Raw genomic sequence first — 19,571 nt, forward strand, 5'->3', positions numbered from 1 at the left:
TCTTTCCCTTCTCATCCTCTGCCTCCCCCTTCTTCCCTTCAAGACGCATCCTGGCCGGCTATTAAATCTGTTCTCTTTCCTTTTTAAATCAAATTGGGTTAGGTCACTCATCTTCCCAGGGATGTGATTGTTATGTTTGAAGTCTTTCAGGGCGTGGGTTTAGATTTGCCCGCTGACGTTTTTCTGGTGTCTCTGTTCAGGAAAAAATGAACACAAGGCCATTTTCAGGACCAAATTCTTTGTTTGAAGTTCTAATAGTCACTTTGTGTGGTGACTTTGTGAGGACTTGGACAAGGTGGGGGTTTGGTAGTCTGACACATAGTCACCCTCTAAGCCAAAAGGAAAACAACAATAACAACAACAACAAACCTTTATGAAAATATTGATTCCTAAGTGTTTAGTAGTAACAGATGTTGGTGTCAATGGGGCCTTTTGTTTCGGGTCCTCCCAGCAGGAGGCCACTCCGGTGCCTGGGGAAGATTCCACTCCTCGCTCCTGCGTGTGGTTTCCACGTGTGTCTTGCAGTGCTTACCTCTAGGATTACTGCTTGCCATATTCCGTTTTTGCCCTTCTCTGCTTTGCTCATTTTCTTCGTTTCTCTAAATCATTGTTTATCTGCAAGCCCAAGCCTAGGCCCCAGGAATACTGCGATTGCTATGACAACAGAAGCTTTCATCCCGCCCCCCCTCCACTACAGCCAAGGGCGTGGAATCCGCTGTCAGGTGGGAAGACAGCCATCCAGCAGTCGCCCCCCAGTTTAGATGACAAGGCCAGTCTATCTTTGGGGCAGAAGCCAGCCTGAACCGGTTCAGTTGTTTGTTTTTAAATAAACATCCCCCCTCCACAGGGATTGCCCACTGAGGCCCAAGTCTGAGAGCAATGCACCAAGCCCAGCCTGGCCCCAGGGAGGCTGGCTGGCGCTTTTGTGCCGCATGGCCGCCTGGGGTGTGGCCGCTCTTCCCACAAAGAAGAAGTCCCCCGCTCTCGCGCTCGCGTACAAAACCTCTGCGGTCTGCTGACTCATCCGTTGTTTAGTAGAGCTAGAGCCAGAGCCGGGAGCCCTGCATTCTCCACCCAGCCCCGCTCCTTGCACCCCTCTGCCCTCAGCCAGTGGGACGGCTATCCCCATGACGGAGGTGGACAGGGTCCCCGCTGTCACCTAGCTTCCGCCTAGTGGGACCCTGTTGCCTTCACAGCTCATTTCAGATGGCGAGAAGTGCCAGGAACGGAAGGCATCTCTGAGGACCACACAGGCACCGAAGCAGGAAAGGGCTTGGCAGGCTGGTGCTTGAGGAACAGAAAGGAGGGCGGTGTGGCCAGATGGGCAGAGAGAGGCAGGCAGGAGTCAGGCCAGTGAGCCTTAGGCCGAAGTGCAACGGAATGCGCCCCAGGGCCTGTAGCCAGGAGGGATCCTGGTCTGTCTTGTGTTTTCAGGGCTGCTCTGGCAGCTGGGGGATGGACTGCAGGCCACCGAGGGATGGGAAGGAGGACGGTTAGAACCTTGCAGTCATCCATATGCAAGATGTCCTAGTGGCAGCAGTGGCCGACCCATCTGAGACGTGTTCGGGTCGTGGAGCTGGTGGGTCTTTGGTCATTGAGTGTGGAGAAGAGAGAGATGAGAATGTCCAGAATAATTCCAGGCTTTTGACTTGAGCCACTGGGTCGATGGGGAGGCCGTTTGGTGAGACAGCCAAGACATCGGGAAGAAAAAGCAAAAAATCCCAGTTTTGTATACGTTAAGTTTGGGATGCCAAACAGATACTCAATATTGAGAACTTAGTGGGGTCTACGAGTCAGCCGCTCACTGGAGAGATTGGAACATTCAGTCTATAAGTACTAAAAACTTTGAGCACACTGAAATCACCAGGGAGAGAGGAAAGCTAGGGAAGAGGTGGAAGGTGGAGAGCCAGAAGAGGGGCTCGGGAATTGGTGGTGTGGGGGGAGAAGGGGGCGTCATAATGAACATTAGTTGATGAAATGTGCTCCCAGTTTATAAGCAGGCCAGCCACACACGGGGAAGTCAGTATGCACGCGAGGAGAACCTTCTGTCTGGACTCGACGGAGCTGTGATCAACCCAGCCTCTGATGGCCAAGAGCTTTTCCTGTGTGTGTAGAGCTGGGAGAAGAAATACACTATTTTTAGGCTCTTGTGCTGGAAAGCTTATTATGGCATTTGTTTTTCTTTTTCTTAGTATTCAGAAATTGTGTTTGCCTAAATTTAGGCAAACCATGAAATGACTGCATTTGAAAGATTTGTTGCACATCAGTATGGAAACTATTGTTATCAGATGTGCTTACAATGAAGAGGAAATGTTCATGAACCTGCCCCGAATTATATAGTCAAGGTTTAGTTTACTCCCATCCTTTCGAATTCTCCCTTAAATGGGCACAGAGAGCCTAGAAATTACTGAAAGTGAAAGGAAAAAAAAGAATCAGAGTTATAAAAATTTATTCTCAGATTTTATTTTGGTTTAATATGCAAATAAGACCTTGGGAAAGAAGTCACTTAAAACAAGACGGTAATCAAAGATGCTATCTCCTCCCCACCCCCCCCCCCCCAGCTCCCTTTCAAGATAGCCCATGGCCTTGAAATGATGTACCAAGAACAATTTAGAAGTCTTGGTTTGTGTCTTGATATGTTCCTCGCTCCTCGGTGTTGACAGACAAAATGGAAGCTTCTCTTACTCATCTTTGCTGCAGCTTTCAACATGGTTGACCACTCCTTCTTCTAAAAGCACTTTCTTCTCTTGGCTTCTGTGTCACCCTCTCCTAGATTTCCTTGCGCTCTGCTGCCAGTCCTTCCCCACCCCTCTTGCTGGCTATTCCGCGTCTATACTTAGACGACTCACACCTCAGAAAGAGGGATTAAGGGGTCCAGCCTCATACAGCTGATACAGAGCAGAACAGAGATTGGAATCCAGGGATGGAAATGACCTTCTTTCCCCTACACACTTTCTCTCTGCCTTCAAGGAACTCCATATAGCATTTAGTTGCATTAAAAACCAAACAAAACCAAAAAACCACTGCAGGTATCTTGAACTGTGGAAGGATATGAAGGTCAGGGTAAAAAAAAAGTATTCTTGGACCAAGTATCTTTGTCTTTTTACACATGAGTGCATGTGTCTGATTATTTCGGTGGCTATCAGGAAGGAAGAAAACTCGACATTGTGTTGATTATAGATATTGGAGTATTAACAAAGTGAGAAGAGAAAAACTAAAATTGTGTTTGGCTCTGGCTTGCTGATTTTAGTCATCTACAGGAACCGTTTTCCAGTCGTGTCTCCCATACATCCAGTGGTGAGCATGGCTCTCATCAGATGTGTCCTGGATTGACCCGATGGTGAGATTCATTTGGTTACAACAGTTCCTGTGTTTTCCTTCTCAGCCTTCCTTGGCTGGGAAGCCTGTAATGTGGCTGCAGGCTGTTGAGGCATGGCGATTTGCTCATAGTTTCAAAAGGTTAGGGGTCACATTACTGACTCTACGCCTCTTCTCATTTGTTAATTGTTCAAGATGCTTTTCCCATATACCAGACCCCGGTGGCTCTCCTCAGACTCTCCCTCACCTGTCCACCAACTCCGGGCACAGCCGTGCACCAGGTGAAGCTGGTCTTACTGCCGGCCTACTCTGGCTGGCCGCCACCACTCTGCTCTCCAGTTGTTTCCACCCCCACTCCACCCTTGACCTTGCAGCCGTCGTGACTCTTGCCAAGGAAGATGCGCAGGGCCTTCTGCAAGGCTCCGGTGCCTCTGGTCCCGGGGGCACTGCTGGGTTCCTGCGTTCTCTCTCTGAAGGGCCCTACTCTGTTAGTGTACTACTCCGACAGGCCCGCGGGGTGAAGAGCTACGGCGGCGGGGTCAGAAGAAATCTCTGTTGGTTTTTATTGCTTGTGATGTATTATCACTTCCCCTCTTTTCTGGATTCATTGTTGAAGTCGAGCTTGTGCTGAGAAGAACGTGACAATATATCCTGTTGAGGAGGCGCTGACGGGCCCAGAATCTGATGTGGCTCTTTCTCCTAGCTGCTGCCTCCACGGAAGGTGGAGTTCCGGAGGAACGCAGGTGTCTTCTCCTACCTTCCTCACAAATGCCGCATTCCCTGGTCACAGAGCCCGTCCATAATGACGGGGGAAGGCCCCAGCGTGCCCCTCTCCATAGGCGGAATGAGCTGTGCGTGCCGCAGGCTCTGAGTTTGCATGACGCCTAAGCGCTGTATGTTCCACTTAAAACTTTTAGGGGTGGCTCAGTTGGTCAAGCATCTGCCTTCAGCTCAGGTCACGATCCCAGGGTCCGGGGATCGGGGATCGGGGATCGAGCCCTGCCTCGGGCTCCCTGCTCAGCGGGGAGCCTGCTTCTCCCTCTGCTGCTCCCCCTGCTTGTGCCCTCTCACTCTGTCAAATAAATACATAAAATCTTTTTAAAAAAATCATGGGTGGGGCGCCTGGGTGGCTCAGTCGTTAAACGTCTGCCATGGGCTCAGGGCGTGATCCCAGGACCCTGGGATCGAGCCCCGCACCGGGCTCCCTGCTCTGCTGGGAGCCTGCTTCTTCCTCTCCCACTCCCCCTGCTTGTGTTCCCTCTCTCGCTGGCTGTCTCTATCTCTGTCAAATAAATAAATAAAATCTTTAAAAATAATAAATAAATAAATAAATATTAAACATTTAAACAATAAGACTTTTGAAATCTGGTATGCATGAAGCTTTCACCTCTGAAGTTTTTCTCAAAATTTTTATTTCTGATCCTTGAAGAACACAGCAGTCTTTTCCCACCCACATATGGGAACTCATCCACTCGCAGCCACCCAAACCTGTCTCATGGGAGGCTCCCCTCCTTTGAGAGTCTCTTGTCACTGCCACACACCCACCTCCAGCCCAGAGGCTCAGCCTCCGCTGTTCCTCCGTCCCGGGGCCTGAGACCCCCAGCGTGCCCACTTCGGGTTCCAGTGGCCCCACAGGCTGGGAACAAATCCTTTCCCTCTTCCCCAGGCAGCTCCCTTCCCTGTGGCCTTCAGTATCCATTCCAGACCTTCCCCCCTTCCCCGCTCTCCCTTCCTTGTCTTGCCTCCTGTCCCCCCGGGAAAACTGAGGCCATTAGCCATGTTCTTCCTTCAATTCTGTAAATGCATCAACACCCACATCTCTCCGACCGTTCAGAGGCCCGAGAGCCAACCTGTCAGTGTCAGTACAACTGAAGACACATTTCTAGTTCCAGAGATGGCAATGGAAATGTGTGTGCATTGACGTAAATCTAGAACTTAGAAAGAAGGGAAGGGAGGATCCATTTATGAAGGGAGAATGAAGTTCCCATCACTTGGAACGTTGGGCTAGGGTCATGAGTCCAGGGAAACTATTTTTTTCCTGGGGTCATTTTGCCGTTCTGATCACCAGATTCTGTGAACATATTCCAGTCTTTATGTTAGTGGGACTCTTCTGCTTTATTTGGTACTATTGACAAGTCTTCTGTTCTGGAAATCTCTGTCAACTGGCTTTCCTGGCAACATGTCATCTGGCTCATGGGTACCCCTCTGCTGTCCCTCCTCCATCTTCTTCTTCAGGCTCTTCTCTTCACCTGCCTCTTCAGAGCTGGTATTCCCTAGGGGGCTCTGCTCTTTGCCATCCATTGTTCTGGTGTGGTCTCATCTACACCCTCTGTCGTGGGTGGGATTCCCCAAAAGCAGACCCGGAGACAAGATTCACGTGGAGGAGATTTATTAGGAAGATTGCCTAGGACGGGAAGTAGAAGCGAGGAGAAGGGGAGGAGGCCAAGCCAGAGTGCCGTGATATCAAGTCAAGTCACCTAGGATGGCTCTGGAGGTGGTGTGGGTCAGTCTCAGAGTTGTCCCCCCGGGATAAAGCCCAGACTGTGTACACATCCCTGCACCTGTCCCCATTGCTTCGACGGATGTATGTTCCCACGTACTTCCGACTCTTGTGTTTTTGCGGGCAAAACAGGCTGGGGCCACCTGAGAGCCACATCTGATGAAGAGCCATAGAGAACATGCCAGGAGTTGATGTGCACACAGATGATAAAGGCCCCACGGATTGTGAATGGGGAGTGGGCACTGCTGGCCATACCTCCCCTCTTTGCTGGAGGCTCCCACATCTCCAGGCCAGCCCTGCTCTCTCTCAAAGATCAGATGTGACTGCTTAGCTACCCATGTCACATCCTGTCTTCCTGGTGACCCTACAGGCCTTTCACACTGCTAACCCCGCTCCCTGGGCCCCATCGGCTCGCCTCCTATGGCAGTGAGCTCATCGGTGGTGGCTCATGTTCCCACGCTCATCCCAGGTCAAAACTGGGAGTCTCCCGATTCCTCCCTCCTCTCTACTCCTTATCCTGGGAGGGTTTCAGCCACCACTATGAACCTTCATCATAAGTATTCTCAGCTGGGTCCTTCTCCATTCCTCATACTGCTGTCTCCTTGGTTGGAACTTAATAACTCGCTGGCACCAATCCAACAGCCTCCAAATTGATCTTTTTGTCTCTAGTCATCAAATCCACCTTCCTTGTTGCCACTGGGGAGCTCTCCTTGAAACGCCTTCTGATTCTGCCACCTCCTTGCTTAAAACTCTCCAAAAGCTTCCCTTCGCCTCCAGGAGAAACGTCGGGTTCCTTAACACAGCGGGCACAGCGCCCCGCACCAGCTGTCCTGCCTGTTGGGACAGTCTCTTCTCTTGCCATCGTTTGCGTCACCCTCCAGCCACCTCCCTTAGTTCAACTCCAACCCTATGGTACCAGTTTGCCAGGGCTGCCATAGCAAAATGCCACAGACCAGTATGCGGAAATGTATTTCTTACGGTTCTGGAGGCTGAAAGTCCAAGGTGGAGGTGTCAGCAGGTTTGGCTTCTGCTGCAGCCTCTCTCCTTGGCTTGCAGGTAGCCCCTTCTCGCTGAGTCCTCACACAGTCCCTCCTCTGCGTGTCTGCACTCCTGGTGTCTCTTTGTACGTCCGAGTCGCCTCTTCTCATAAAGGCTACCAACCAAATGCCTCGTTTTAACCGACCTAGCTCTTTAAAGGCCCTATCTCTAAATGGAGTCACCTTCTGAGGTACTAGGGGTTAGGGCTTCAACATAAACATTTTGGAGAAATATAATGCAGCCCATAACATTTACTGTCTACCTGTTCTTTCTTATCTCCTTGCCTTGTCTTCATGTTGTCTCTATTAGAATATCCTCCGCTTGTCACATGACTCCAGATCGTCACGATTCAGCACATATATCTCTGTGTTCCAGAAGTCTCAGGCTGTCTCCTGACAAGCGCATGACCCTCCTCTGTACCCCCTACATGCTCTGGTGGTATCCTCATCCCTGATCTTACTACGTTATTTGATTATTGTATTTGTAATGAGCCACATTATATAGCCAATATTTGACCATTTTTAAGCTACAGAAACAGCAATTTCATATGGTCTAACCTAATGCATCTTTCTTCTGGGTCATGAGCCTTTTGAGCCCAGGGACTGTGTTTTCTTTACCTCTATGTACTACAGGGTTGGGCACTGAATGGGTACTTGATAAATGTTGAGGAAATGAATGTCATAGATGACACAAGCTCTGTCCCTGATGGTCTTTCTATATTATTTACATAGAGTTGAAATACTGGTCACAACACAGTACATAGGAAAACCCTAGGCTGTATCCTCAGGGTTCTAAGGACTGAGAGGTTAGTATTGGTAGGCTTAGCTAGAAAGGGCCGCTGGGAAGGTGTGAGGTTTGAGCTGGGATGGTAAGAAGGGCTAGCACTGAGACTGGGAAAGAACTGGAAGGAAGGGAATTCAAGGAGCAAAGCCTGGCAGGCATAAACAGTAGGTTAATTATGGAAATGGGCATTAAGTGAGAATGAGCTTCCTGGAGAGGATAGCCATCAGGAACCCGTGAGACCGGAGAGGGCCAGGGAGGGACAGGCTAAGTAATGGAGTTCCTTAGAGGTCAGATTCAAGAGTTTGCATGTGACCATCCAGGCGTTGGGGAGCTATTTTCAGTTCCAGGAATGACATAATGAAAATGGGAGTTCTGGAAAGGTTACCCAGCCTGTGAGATCACACATGATCAGAGAGACAGAGTCTAGCAGCCAGATGGAATTGGGTGGCATTTCAGGAACCCACACCTGGGTTTAGAAGAGCTTGGGATGCTTTTCCTGATTGGCCTAAGGCTCTAAGTTCAAAACTGGTCGAAATGTCAATACAGCTTCAAAGAAGGCTTCTACTAATATGATGTAAAGCTTTCTCTGATTGCAGATAAGGATTGACCCATTAAAGGAAGTGGTTGAATATGTGGGCTTTGTGAAGTTTGTTATGACTTTAACAGAGTGAAAGGCAACAGTCCCAGTTCCTTCTTGGCCAAAGCCTGGTCTGTCCTGCCTCATTTTAGAGAAAAACCGTCTGAGAATGCAGGCCTGGGCTATCTCCAGAGCACGTTGGTCTTCAGGTCTCAAGCCAGGAGAGTAGTCTAGGGTTTAGAGAGTAAGCTTGGAAGCCAGAGCGCCTGGGTTTGAGTCCTATCTTGACTCTTCAACTCGCTGTGCGACCTTTAGAGAGTTACACAAGCACAATGAGCTTTGGTCTCCTCACTATAACATGGGAATGTACACGCAATTGTTTCTACTTTACAGATGAGCGTGGGGGGGATAATGTGATGAATACATACAAGTCAGTTAGAATACATATATTGGGTTGAATCACAGAGAATTGCCGTTTTGGTGGATCTAAAATGGCTCGGTATCGTCAATTTCCAATGGTTCATCCTATAGTAAATACTGAACACGTCTTAGGGTCTGTCATCTAGACCCTCTGACACCTGGTCAGTGTTTTCCCAACGAGTGACAGAGGACACAAGGACGCAGCTGCCACAGCCAGCCTCACTCTCTCTTCTGGTTTATGCTGGTTTCTATCTCTTCTTTCACTGCTGCCACACTACCCTGGTGACCACACAGGCGCCCTGCTCCTGTCTCTTTACCCACCAGAGCCTGGAAACACCTACCTTTCCTCTTGACAAACTTGCAATTGGCTAGAATGCCCAAAAAGTTAATTTTATTAAGAAGTTAAGAGGATGTTTAAAAAGAGAGGGGCCGGGGGAGGCAAAAATGCCTGGTTACAAATGAAAAGATGGGATTAAAAGCAAAAACAAACCCCCAAAAAGTTTGAACATTAAACAAAGATGCTCAAACTAATAGCTTGAGGTCAGAATTAACTTGGCAATGCTTCTGAGACAAATGGAATCTTCATACCTTCCTGGAACCTACTTGTGGTCTAATCTCTACCTTAGGGCTGGGCTAGTGTCCCCTCTGGCTCCACTCGGTACAATTCCCCTGGCATTCTGAGCAGATTCTGACCACAGCCCAGAGAAGAAAGCAATTCTTGCCTCTATGGCTTTGAGAGTTCTTACCTGGGTTCCAACCGCTGACACTGGCCTACAGAGTTCCTGTATCTGGCGATTCCTACCCTCCATTCTCCATCCCTCAGGCCCGGGATCCCCCTCACCTCCACTGTTTCTGTCTAGTTCTCTTTTTTGAAACCACACTCACTAGCAAGCTAGCTGTGTAGACAGTTTCTACCCTTTCGTGACAGGACGGAGCTGTACCTGTGCCAGCATTTTCTGACAAGCTTAAAGGCTCTCAGCTAGCCAGAAGCAGCCTCTGCACTTTCCTGTTTCGAAGGCCAGCTCTATCCCCCTGAGCTGCCCACTCAGTTCCTGTTTCCTGTTGGAGGGACTCCCTCAGTTCTCACTACTTTTACCCACAAAGATGAGAGACATGTCCTGAATATTTGAACTCAAATAACACTCCCTGTTCATTTTTCTAGAGCATTCCCTGGTTATTCATCACTCAGGTATTTCTAAGGGAGGGATGGAATTCTGCTTGATAGGCCCCTAATTACATATTTACTGTACACGGTGTTTCATTTTTGCAATTACATTTGATAGGGTTTTTTAAATATAGAAAAGCATAAAGAAGAAATGAAACAGTTCATAATCACTGTTTAGTTAAAAGTACATAACAGGAAAACTCAAACAGTTTAGAAAGGTGTAAAATTTCATCCCCAACCTTGTAGTCTTCACCCTAAAATAATCACTGCTAGCATTTTCTTGTGACTCCTTCTGAAAATAAATTTTATAAGTATATATGCATACTTCTGTATTGCTGCCCGGTGTGGCACTGATTCATTATAATCCTTAAAAAAGATTTTCCTTAAAAAATAATTCATATACATAAACCGATCTATAATAATTCACTCTTATTTTGCCCAGCCTCTGAGGACATTTCACTCACTCAGCCAGTCCTAGCACGGTATACATTACATTCTTGGCTAATGAGTGTTAGTTTCCCATTCAGAAAAACTCTCATCCTCTCACACCGCCATTTCGTTTGTGTTTTGGCCAATAGTTTTGACCCAGAATGGCTGACAAAAAAACAATACAGGTGTTTGCCTGGACCTGCTGCAAAGACACAAAAGAACATTCTACTACATGTTAAAATGCAGTTTTATAGGGGCTTCTTCCTCTTTCATGTCAATGGTTGAGGAGAGAAGGAATTATAAAGAGTGGTTATGCTTCTGCTCAAGATTGTGCTGGAGGGGGCGCCTGGGTAGTGCAGTCGTTAAGCGTCTGCCTTCGGCTCCGGGCGTGATCCCGGCGTTCTGGGATCGAGCCCCACATCAGGCTCCTCCGCTGGGAGCCTGCTTCTTCCTCTCCCACTCCCCCTGCTTGTGTTCCCTCTCTCGTTGGCTGTCTATCTCTGTCAAATCAATAAATAAAAAATCTTAAAAAAAAAAAAAAGTTTGTGCTGGAGGTTCTAGCCAAGGCGTTAGGCAAGAAAGTGAAATCAAAGGCATCCAGGTTGGAAAGGAAGAAGTAAAACTATCTCTTTTTGCGGATAACATTATGTTATATGTAGGAAATCCTGAGAATCCTCCCTGCAAAAAACTGTTAGAACTAATCAACAAGTTCAGTAAGATTACAAGATACAAGATCAATATAATAAAGTCCATTGTGTTTCTTCTATATACTAGCTGTAAAAATCGGAACATGAAATTGAGAAAACAACTTCATTTGCAATAACATAAAAAATAATTAAATGCTTAGGAATAAATTTAACACAGAAGTGCAACACATACACTGGAAACTATAAAACATTATTGAAAGAAATTAAAGAAGAACCATATAAATGGAAAAACAGCTCGTGTTCATGAGATGGAAGACTTAAGATTGTTAAAGTGGCAATACTCCCTATACTGATCTATAGAACCAGTGTCAAAATTCCAGCTGCCTATTCTTTTTGCAGAAATGGACAAGCTGATCCTAAAGTTCATATGGAAATTCAAGGGACCCAGAATGAATAGCCAAATAACAGAGGTTGAGGACTCACACTTCTCAATTCCAATACTTACCACAGAGCTACAGTAATCAACATAGTGTGATACTGGCATTAAGGACAGACATATAGACCAATGGAATGAAATTGAGAGTCTAGAAACAAACTCTTCTTTCTCTTACGGTCATTCGGTTTTTGACGAGGGTGCCAAAACCATTTAGTGAGAGAAAGAATAGTCTTTTCAACAAATGGCCATGGGACAACTGGATATCCACATGCAGAAGAATGAAGTTAGACCTTTTGCTTTGTACCACATACAAAAATTAACTCAATATGGATCAAAGACCTAAATGTAAGAGTGGAAATTGTAAGACTATTAGAAAAAAATCATAGGTATAAGTCTTCATGGCCTTGGATTAGGGCACAATTTCTTAAACTAAAATACGTGACTAAAAGGGGAAAAAAAATCAATAAATTGGACTTCATCAAAATTAAGAACTTTCGTGTTTCAAAGGGTTCCATCAAGAAAGTGAAAAGACAACCCACAGAATGGGAGAAAATATTTGCAAATCATATATCTGAGAGGACTTGTATCCAGGATATATAAAGCATTCTTACAGTTCAGCAATAAGTTGGACAAAAGACAAATAACTCAATTGAAAAATGGATGAAGGGGGAAAAAATGGGCGAAGGATCTAAATAGACATTTCTCCAAAGAAGGTACGTGAATGGCCAATAAGCACATAAAAAGATATGTGGTACTACTAGCCATCAGGGAAATGCAAATCAAAACTTCAGTGAGTTATCACTTCAGACCTACTAGGACAGCTGTCCTGAAAAGTCAGATAAGAACAAGGGCTAGAAAGGTTTTGGAGAAATTAGAGCCCTCCTACACTGTTGGTGGGAGTGAACGGGTGCAGCTCCTTTGCACAGCAGTCGGACCGCTCTTCAGAAGTTTACACGTGTAGTTACCATTCAGCCCCGCAACTCTACTCCTAGGTATTTACCCAAGAGAAATGAAGACATAAGTTCACCTACAAACGTGTACACAAATGTCCATAGAAGCATTCTTCTTTTTTTTTTTTTTAAGATTTTATTTATTTATTTGACAGAGATAGAGACAGCCAGCGAGAGAGGGAACACAAGCAGGGGGAGTGGGAGAGGAAGAAGCAGGCTCATAGTGGAGGAGCGTGATGTGGGGCTCGATCCCATAACGCCGGGATCACGCCCTGAGCTGAAGGCAGACGCTTAACCGCTGTGCCACCCAGGCGCCCCCATAGAAGCATTATTCTTAATAGCCGATAGTGAGAACAACCCTAATGTCCATCAGCAGGTGAATGAATCAATAAAATGTGTTCTATTCATACGGTGGAATATCATTCAGCCATAAGAAGGAATGCAGTACTGTTGTGTGCTACAAAAATGGATGAATCTTGAAAACCTGAGGCTAAGTGAAAGCAGCCAGTCACAAAAGGCCGTGTGCTGTATGATTTCATTTATCTGAAATATTCAGAATAGGCACCTCCATAGAGACGAGAAGTAGATGAATGGTTGTCAGGGACTGGGGTGAAGGGAGAATGGAAAAGTGACTGCCGTGGGTGTGGGATCTTTTTTCTGGGGTGATGAAAACGTTCTGCAGTTAGGTACTGGTGATAGTTACACAACCTTATGAATATACTAAAAACCAGTGAATTGTACTTTTTTTTTAAATGGTGAATTTTATCATAATGTGAATTATATCTCAATTTTTTTTTTAAAGAGAGGGACTGATGCAAATCATTGGATATTTTAGAACGTCTCATAACATCGTTGCAGCCTTAGCAGAGTTGACTAGCATGTCTGAAGGAGAGATGGAAGATGAAATTATGGCAGGAGGCAGCTGGTGTCCTCAGGGCAGTGGATGGGACCCAAGGAGCCATTTCTAGCCCTGGATGCCTGGAAGACCTCTCCAGTGTCTGTGGTTAACAACCTCACCTAGAGATGATTCACTTCCGGGAGAGCATCCCTCAAGCACAAGTATATATGCATGAGTGTGTGTGTGTGTGTGTGTGTGTGTGTTAATTTGTTTCCACTACATGCTCTATCTTCCATTTTTCTCTTAATAATACAATCCTGACTGTTGTTGTATTATCAGCACACGTACGTTTTTTTGAATGTTCCGCAACTAACGATGTAACCACCTGTTAACCATTGGACATCTTGGAGATTTCTAGGTTTTTGCTTTTACAAACAACGCTGTGGTGAATGGTCTTACTGTTAACGCACAACATGTTAAATATAAGACCTAAATCGTACACAGTTGCACGCGAGACTGGGAGGAGAGCTGTTCTCCCAGTTACTTACCCTGTTTTATATCCTGGTATGTATTGGGCTGCAAACCCAGGCGAGGCTCCACCCCGTGTGGCTCCCAGTCCCCAGCGCTGTGCCATCCTCCGCCCAGCAGGGAAACGTCCTTCCTCAGCTCCCACAGACCATCTGCTCCTCGTTGAGTCATGAGATGAACCCTTCCACTATCTCGGCACACAGCACCACACGTGCTGTTGGTGTTCAAAAAGGGCTTCTAGCCTCCCCTTACAAAATGAAGGCCGGTGTTTGTCTCATTTGCCTCTTTCCAGGATAGAGTCATGGGGTTTTTTCAACGCGGTACCAACAGAGTTTTCCCTTGCTACCTTTTCTCCTTTTCCCTCCCGTAATTTCCAGGTTCTCTGTATTCCTGTGTTCTGAATGTGTGTGGCCGACTGCCGGCTTGCGTTTCACTCTGGTCACCCTCGCCCTGCACAGGGCGTGGGGCTCCTTTTCACCTGGCTCATGAGGATTCCAGCTCAGGTTTACTGCTTATGCACCTCTGTCTCCTTCGCCCTTTCCTTCAGACTACAACACTGGAACAGGATCATGAAAGCTCTTACTGCTTGAATGCTATATTCTTAGGCTAAATCTATCCCCAGATACATGCAGTTGAGGAAAATTCAGTTGAGTTTCCTCTGATTCATTTATCTTTTTGTTGGTTGGTTTTAGTGAGAGTCACCCTTGATGCTGATCCGGCATGACCAAGGCTACAGAGCAAGCCCGCTGACTCCAGGGCAGGGACGGATACTGTTTTACATCGGAATACCGCAGCTGAAATTATTCTGGGCCATTTCATCTCCTAAAATCATCGAATATTAGGGTCAGCAAGACCCTTAAACGTGATTTCACTGAACCTCCCATATCCCTGACAGCCAGCCAGCCAGCTTCTACCGAACTTTTCCAGGATCTGGTTCTCCCTGTGCTGGCACGCAGCAGTTTCCCTGTTGGGTACACCCGTCCTGTAGTGGCCTTCCTCCAACCGGGCCCAAACCTGCCTCCCTGTAAGGCCCGCCAGGTCATCTCGTTTACTTCCAGAGTGGCACAGGATTTGCCTTGTTCTGCCCCACACAAATCCACATATTTGAAGACCATGGCCTTTTCTTTCTTGGTCACTAGGTCACAAGTTTTGGAAATTCGTCATCTGCAATGTAAGGTTGAGAGAACCCTTGCCTCCTTGGGCTTGGTCCTTTGTTGTTGTCTTTGTCGACAGTGGCCTTCTCCAACTGACACCTGAACTGAGCCCTGCAGTCTGTTTGGGGTTCCGCCTGTGAAGAATGCAGTAGGACTGTTACCACTTCTCTTGTCTGGCTGGGCCAGAAAAGAACAGACCAGGACTGATTGAGTCGGATGCACTCACACATGCACCATATTTCATTTTTAAACCAGTTTCATGCACCTTCTCTTGGTGGTCTTACTATTCCAACCTCCTCACATTTTTCTCTCCTTGGTAACATTCATTGAGTGCTTCCGATGTGCCAAATGTTGTTCTAAGCACTCTACATATGTTATCTCATTTAGTCCTCAAAATGGCCCTATGAGATAGTGAGATAGGTACTGGTACCATCTTCCTTCCCATGTGATAGTTGAGGAGACCGACGCATAGAGGTGTTAAGCTTTGGGCCACGTTTCCACAGCTAGTAAATGACAAGCCGGGATGAAAGTAGAGGAGAGTCTGGCTCCAGAGCCCAGCTCTAGACCTCTGCTCTGCACGCTGTCTGACCCGCTCCCCAGCAGTCCTCCCGCGGCACTCTCATTGCTCCTGTTGAGCCCGTCTACCAGTGTGGCTATTATTTTGGAAGCCGCGTCAATCACCTCTTGCTGCATGTTGACGTAACAGACAATTTAATGTACTAAATCTTTTTCATAGGCTAAGGCTTAATTTTTAAAACCTCTGTCCTTATTAACTATTGTCATATTAATTTTGGATCTTCATTTCAGCATGTGCTTGCTGTTCTTGACCGTGGATGCTGTCAGTCAACCAGCTAGACTCCCAGCTTGGACTGAAATGCAAATCTGTTACACCAATACATCATCATTCCTTGGGCTCAGGCCTAAGTACTACTCCCTCCTGGTTCTAGCAAGTAATTAATCAACAGCCTTGAGCGCTGTTTTTTAATAAACTACAAGCCATGAAACAAACACCGTACACTCACTGCTTCTGCATCCAGTCTGCCAGCTGCCCTGTAGGAGTCAGGATGCCTGATGCCCACAGTGAATTTCTGGAAGTGGCCCTCTAGATCCTATGCTAACTCCTATAGTTCATCATTTTCTGTTCTAAGCACTCATGAGCTCTCTGTTCAATAACCCAGTCGCAAATTTTGCCTTCCCTCCTCTTAACCAATCAGAAGAGCATTTGTCTGTCCCCACCAGTCCCTTCCCCAGTGTCTCCATGATGATACCCCCAGAGGTTTGTGATCACCGGTGGAAGCTTTCAGAGCTGTGACAGGTTGGAACTCTTGAAGGGAGTCCCCTTCCCCTGTCCCAGGCCTCAGGTCCCACAGAACAATGCTCATTCTGCCATGTACGTCATTCTCCTTAGTGGGAAAGTTGGAGCAAAGTGGGAGTCAAGTAGTTCTGTTGGTTTTGTCGCCTCTTACCAGATGGTCTTCTTTATGCTGTGAACATGACTTCTAAAGCCCCTTTCGTTGTCCTGGACAGTGTCCGTTAGCATCAGCTCATTCTGACTTTTTGCCTTCCTGGCAAGGATTTTACAGCTTCTGGGCTCTCGTATTTAGTTTAGTTTAGTTTTGTTTTTTTCTTTCTCCAGCATCCCCCCTTTCAACTTTTGAACATGTCCTCTGAAAATTCACCTTATGGAAACGTCCCACACAGTCATAGTGAGGTGTGTGCCCTCCATTTTCTCCTCATCTCCTTTGAAAACATGTCCAGATTCTCTCTTGCTGTGTTGAATGTGCTAATATACAGCTCAGACCATTGTACTAATCTGTTCTTTGTTTTTTCTCTGGGATTTTGTTTCTTAGAAATTCTGATTTATGGCCACTCAAAACCTCAGGCCTGTTTTGGTTTTGTACTGATGCTTGTTACCTCCTGCTTTTCTAAATTTCATCTTTCATGTTCCTACCCTGCTTATCAAAATTTGTGGACTCTGCGTTTTCTACAGTTCTGCTAACTACAGACTCCTTCCTTGTCACCTTCTTCAGGGGCTGACCTCTCCTTCTATAGGTTCCAACCACCAGCTCCTTTTACCACCAGGGGACAGAATATACCGTCATCACTTTCCTCTGGCCCCTTGGAGGGAAGCCTCCTTCTGTCTTAAATCATCTTAGCAATTGCCTATTTCAACACCAGAGCAGTATCCTGCTGTGTCGGCTGCAGGATAATGGTCCCTGACGGGGAAGAAACTTCAGGCTGGATAACTGTTAAATCCATTGTGAAAAGCACACAGATAATCGAACAAGCCAAACAGTAGCTCTGACACGATGCAACATCATTAGTTAAAGGTGGGCACGACTTTCCGTCCGCTCTTCTCTGGTAGTCCAGTCGTGCCAAGGATGCACATTTTATAGACGGGACCATTGTGGCAAAAACAAATGGAGGGTATAAGATTCCTGTACTTTGACTCATTCCGCCTTCCTTTTTTACCCAGAAATGTAGTCATTTTCTCACAGAGTGGTGTAGACTGTGGGCTTGTGTGTCAGGAGTCTGCCCAGACCTAGCTCGCTAGAACTGTAGGCAACACCTGAAATCTGTTGTTTCTTTCTGTTTGTTTTCTGACGATGCGGCAGGGAGCAGCTTGAAAGACCAACCCCTGAAGGGTTTACACTCAAAATTCGGTTTCGCAAAGGAAAGGTGGAAGGGCTCGTGTATGTGTCATGTCTTCTTTAAGATATTTTTTAAATCCGGAATGATTTTAGACTAACAAGAAGTTACTAAAATAAGAGGTCCTGGGGCGCCTGGGTGGCACAGCGGTTAAGCGTCTGCCTTCGGCTCAGGGCGTGATCCCGGCGTTGTGGGATCGAGCCCCACATCAGGCTCCTCCGCTATGAGCCTGCTTCTTCCTCTCCCACTCCCCCTGCTTGTGTTCCCTCTCTCGCTGGCTGTCTCTATCTCTGTCGAATAAATAAATAAAATCTTTAAAAAAAAAAAAAAGAGGTCCTGTGTAGTCTTCACCCAGCTTCCCCTGATGAGAACATATAGGACCACAGGGTGAGGTCTTGTGACTGTCTCTGCCTGTCCAAGGCAGGGTCGGCGGCATGCCCTGAACTCCAGTCAGAACGCGTGACAACCTAACAGCAGCATTCATGCTGTCCTTGCAAAGTGCCGACAGGAACTCTGGCTAAGCGCTGTTAGATGCTACAGCAGCCTAATGAGGTGTCCTGGTCACAGTCACTGTCCCCTTTCCACAGTTGAAGGATCGGGCTTCATGCGGTTGGGTGACTCACGTGGCACTTGAGTGGCAGAGTCAAGATTCACACCCAAACTCTTAACCAACGTTGCTTCCCCCGTAGGTCTCACATGTGCACTTGGGGCTCAGTGAAGTACCGTGAGACCCGTTTCTGCACAAGGGTACTATTTACCTTCCTCCGTTGTGGTTCGGGTGAGTGAGGTCCCGCTCCCGGCCCTTCACACCTTGTGGTTCGGCTGTGATTGATAGACAGACAGGCATGTTGAAGTGCTGAAGAGAGGTCGTCTCGTTTCTTTCTGTCTCGTGTCTGGGATGCTTAGTCTCTGGCTCCGGCGCTCCGGTAGCGCATTTATAGATGCAGCTATCTCGTGGCTCTCGCTTCTACTGCCGGGGTATGAGATGCAGAATGCTGGCAGACGGCCTGTCTGGACTGTGCCAGAGCAGCGGGACCCAAGCAGACACGCCTGAGCACCTTTCAGAGGCATTTTCACAAATCCCACCTTTGGTGATACTCCTGCAAAATCAGTCCTTTCTTCCGGAGGTTTGATTCTAAGGCAAATCTCTGTGTATCAAATACCACTGCTATCTGACAGCTCTTTAAATGTCCATATTGCTTCTGCGTGCTGTGAAAAAGCAAGGAGGCAGGAAGGGAAAGGTCATGCTAATCTTGGTTGTTACATTCGGTGCCAGGTACAACAGAAACCAAGGGCATTTAAGCCCAAACGACCTTGGTAACTTGATCTCTCACATTCCATGTATTCCAGCCAAGGAAATAAACCCTGGTGTGTAATGTTCAAGAAATGCTTAACACTTTGACGTTTACGAAGTGCTTCCAAATTATCTGAGCCTCATCACACTCTCTATACGTGAGAAAACTGAGCTTCAGGGAGGGTAAGCAACTTGTCTTGGTTTCTCCACTTATGTTCGGCACAGCCACCATGGGGGCCTGGATATTGGGAAGGCCCCAGCGTTCAGCAGGGACTTCGGTGTTCCGTGGACCTGGGTTCCAGCCTCAACTCTGCCACTAACCAGCTTTGTGGTCTTTTCCAGGTTTCACTTTCCAGTGCTTTCAATGGGCATAATCATAGTACCTGCCCTAGCAGGTTCTTGGGAGGGTAGAAGGACAAGATGCGTAAGAAGAGCTTGACAGAGTCCCTGGCACAGGCGGTTAACAGGAAATGGTAGCTGATAGTATTAGTTCAATTCTCCATCTGTTAGAAATGAATCTGGCTATAATTAATAGAATAGTAAAGCAATCTTGACTTAAATGAGAGTTCCTTTTCTCGGACAATAAAAAGTTTGAAGGCTTGGCCAGCAGCTGAATGATCCCGTTAAAGACTATTTACATTCTTTCATTTGATGGATTCTGGTCTCCATAGCATATTGACTTACTGTCTCCTGGTTGCAAGGTGGCTGCTGTACCTCCGTCTACCAGTCATACTTCCATCTATTGTAAGGAAAGCAAAAGCTCTCCCAGAACCCCACCTCAACACAGTTGTCTCATTGGCTTGGACCATGTCTTCTGACTCTTCATAGCTGCCAGGACACTTGGA

General features: G+C 46.9%; 1 protein-coding gene across 11 annotated transcripts in view; it reads left to right on the forward strand.

Moving 5' to 3' along the window:
* Window positions 1–19,571, forward strand: part of AOPEP (aminopeptidase O (putative)) — a 325,938-nt gene that overhangs the window by 183,649 nt on the left and 122,718 nt on the right. The gene's annotated exons all lie outside the window — the stretch shown is intronic.

Source organism: Ursus arctos, unplaced genomic scaffold (genome assembly GCF_023065955.2).
Source record: "Ursus arctos isolate Adak ecotype North America unplaced genomic scaffold, UrsArc2.0 scaffold_33, whole genome shotgun sequence".
NCBI lineage: Eukaryota > Metazoa > Chordata > Mammalia > Carnivora > Ursidae > Ursus > Ursus arctos.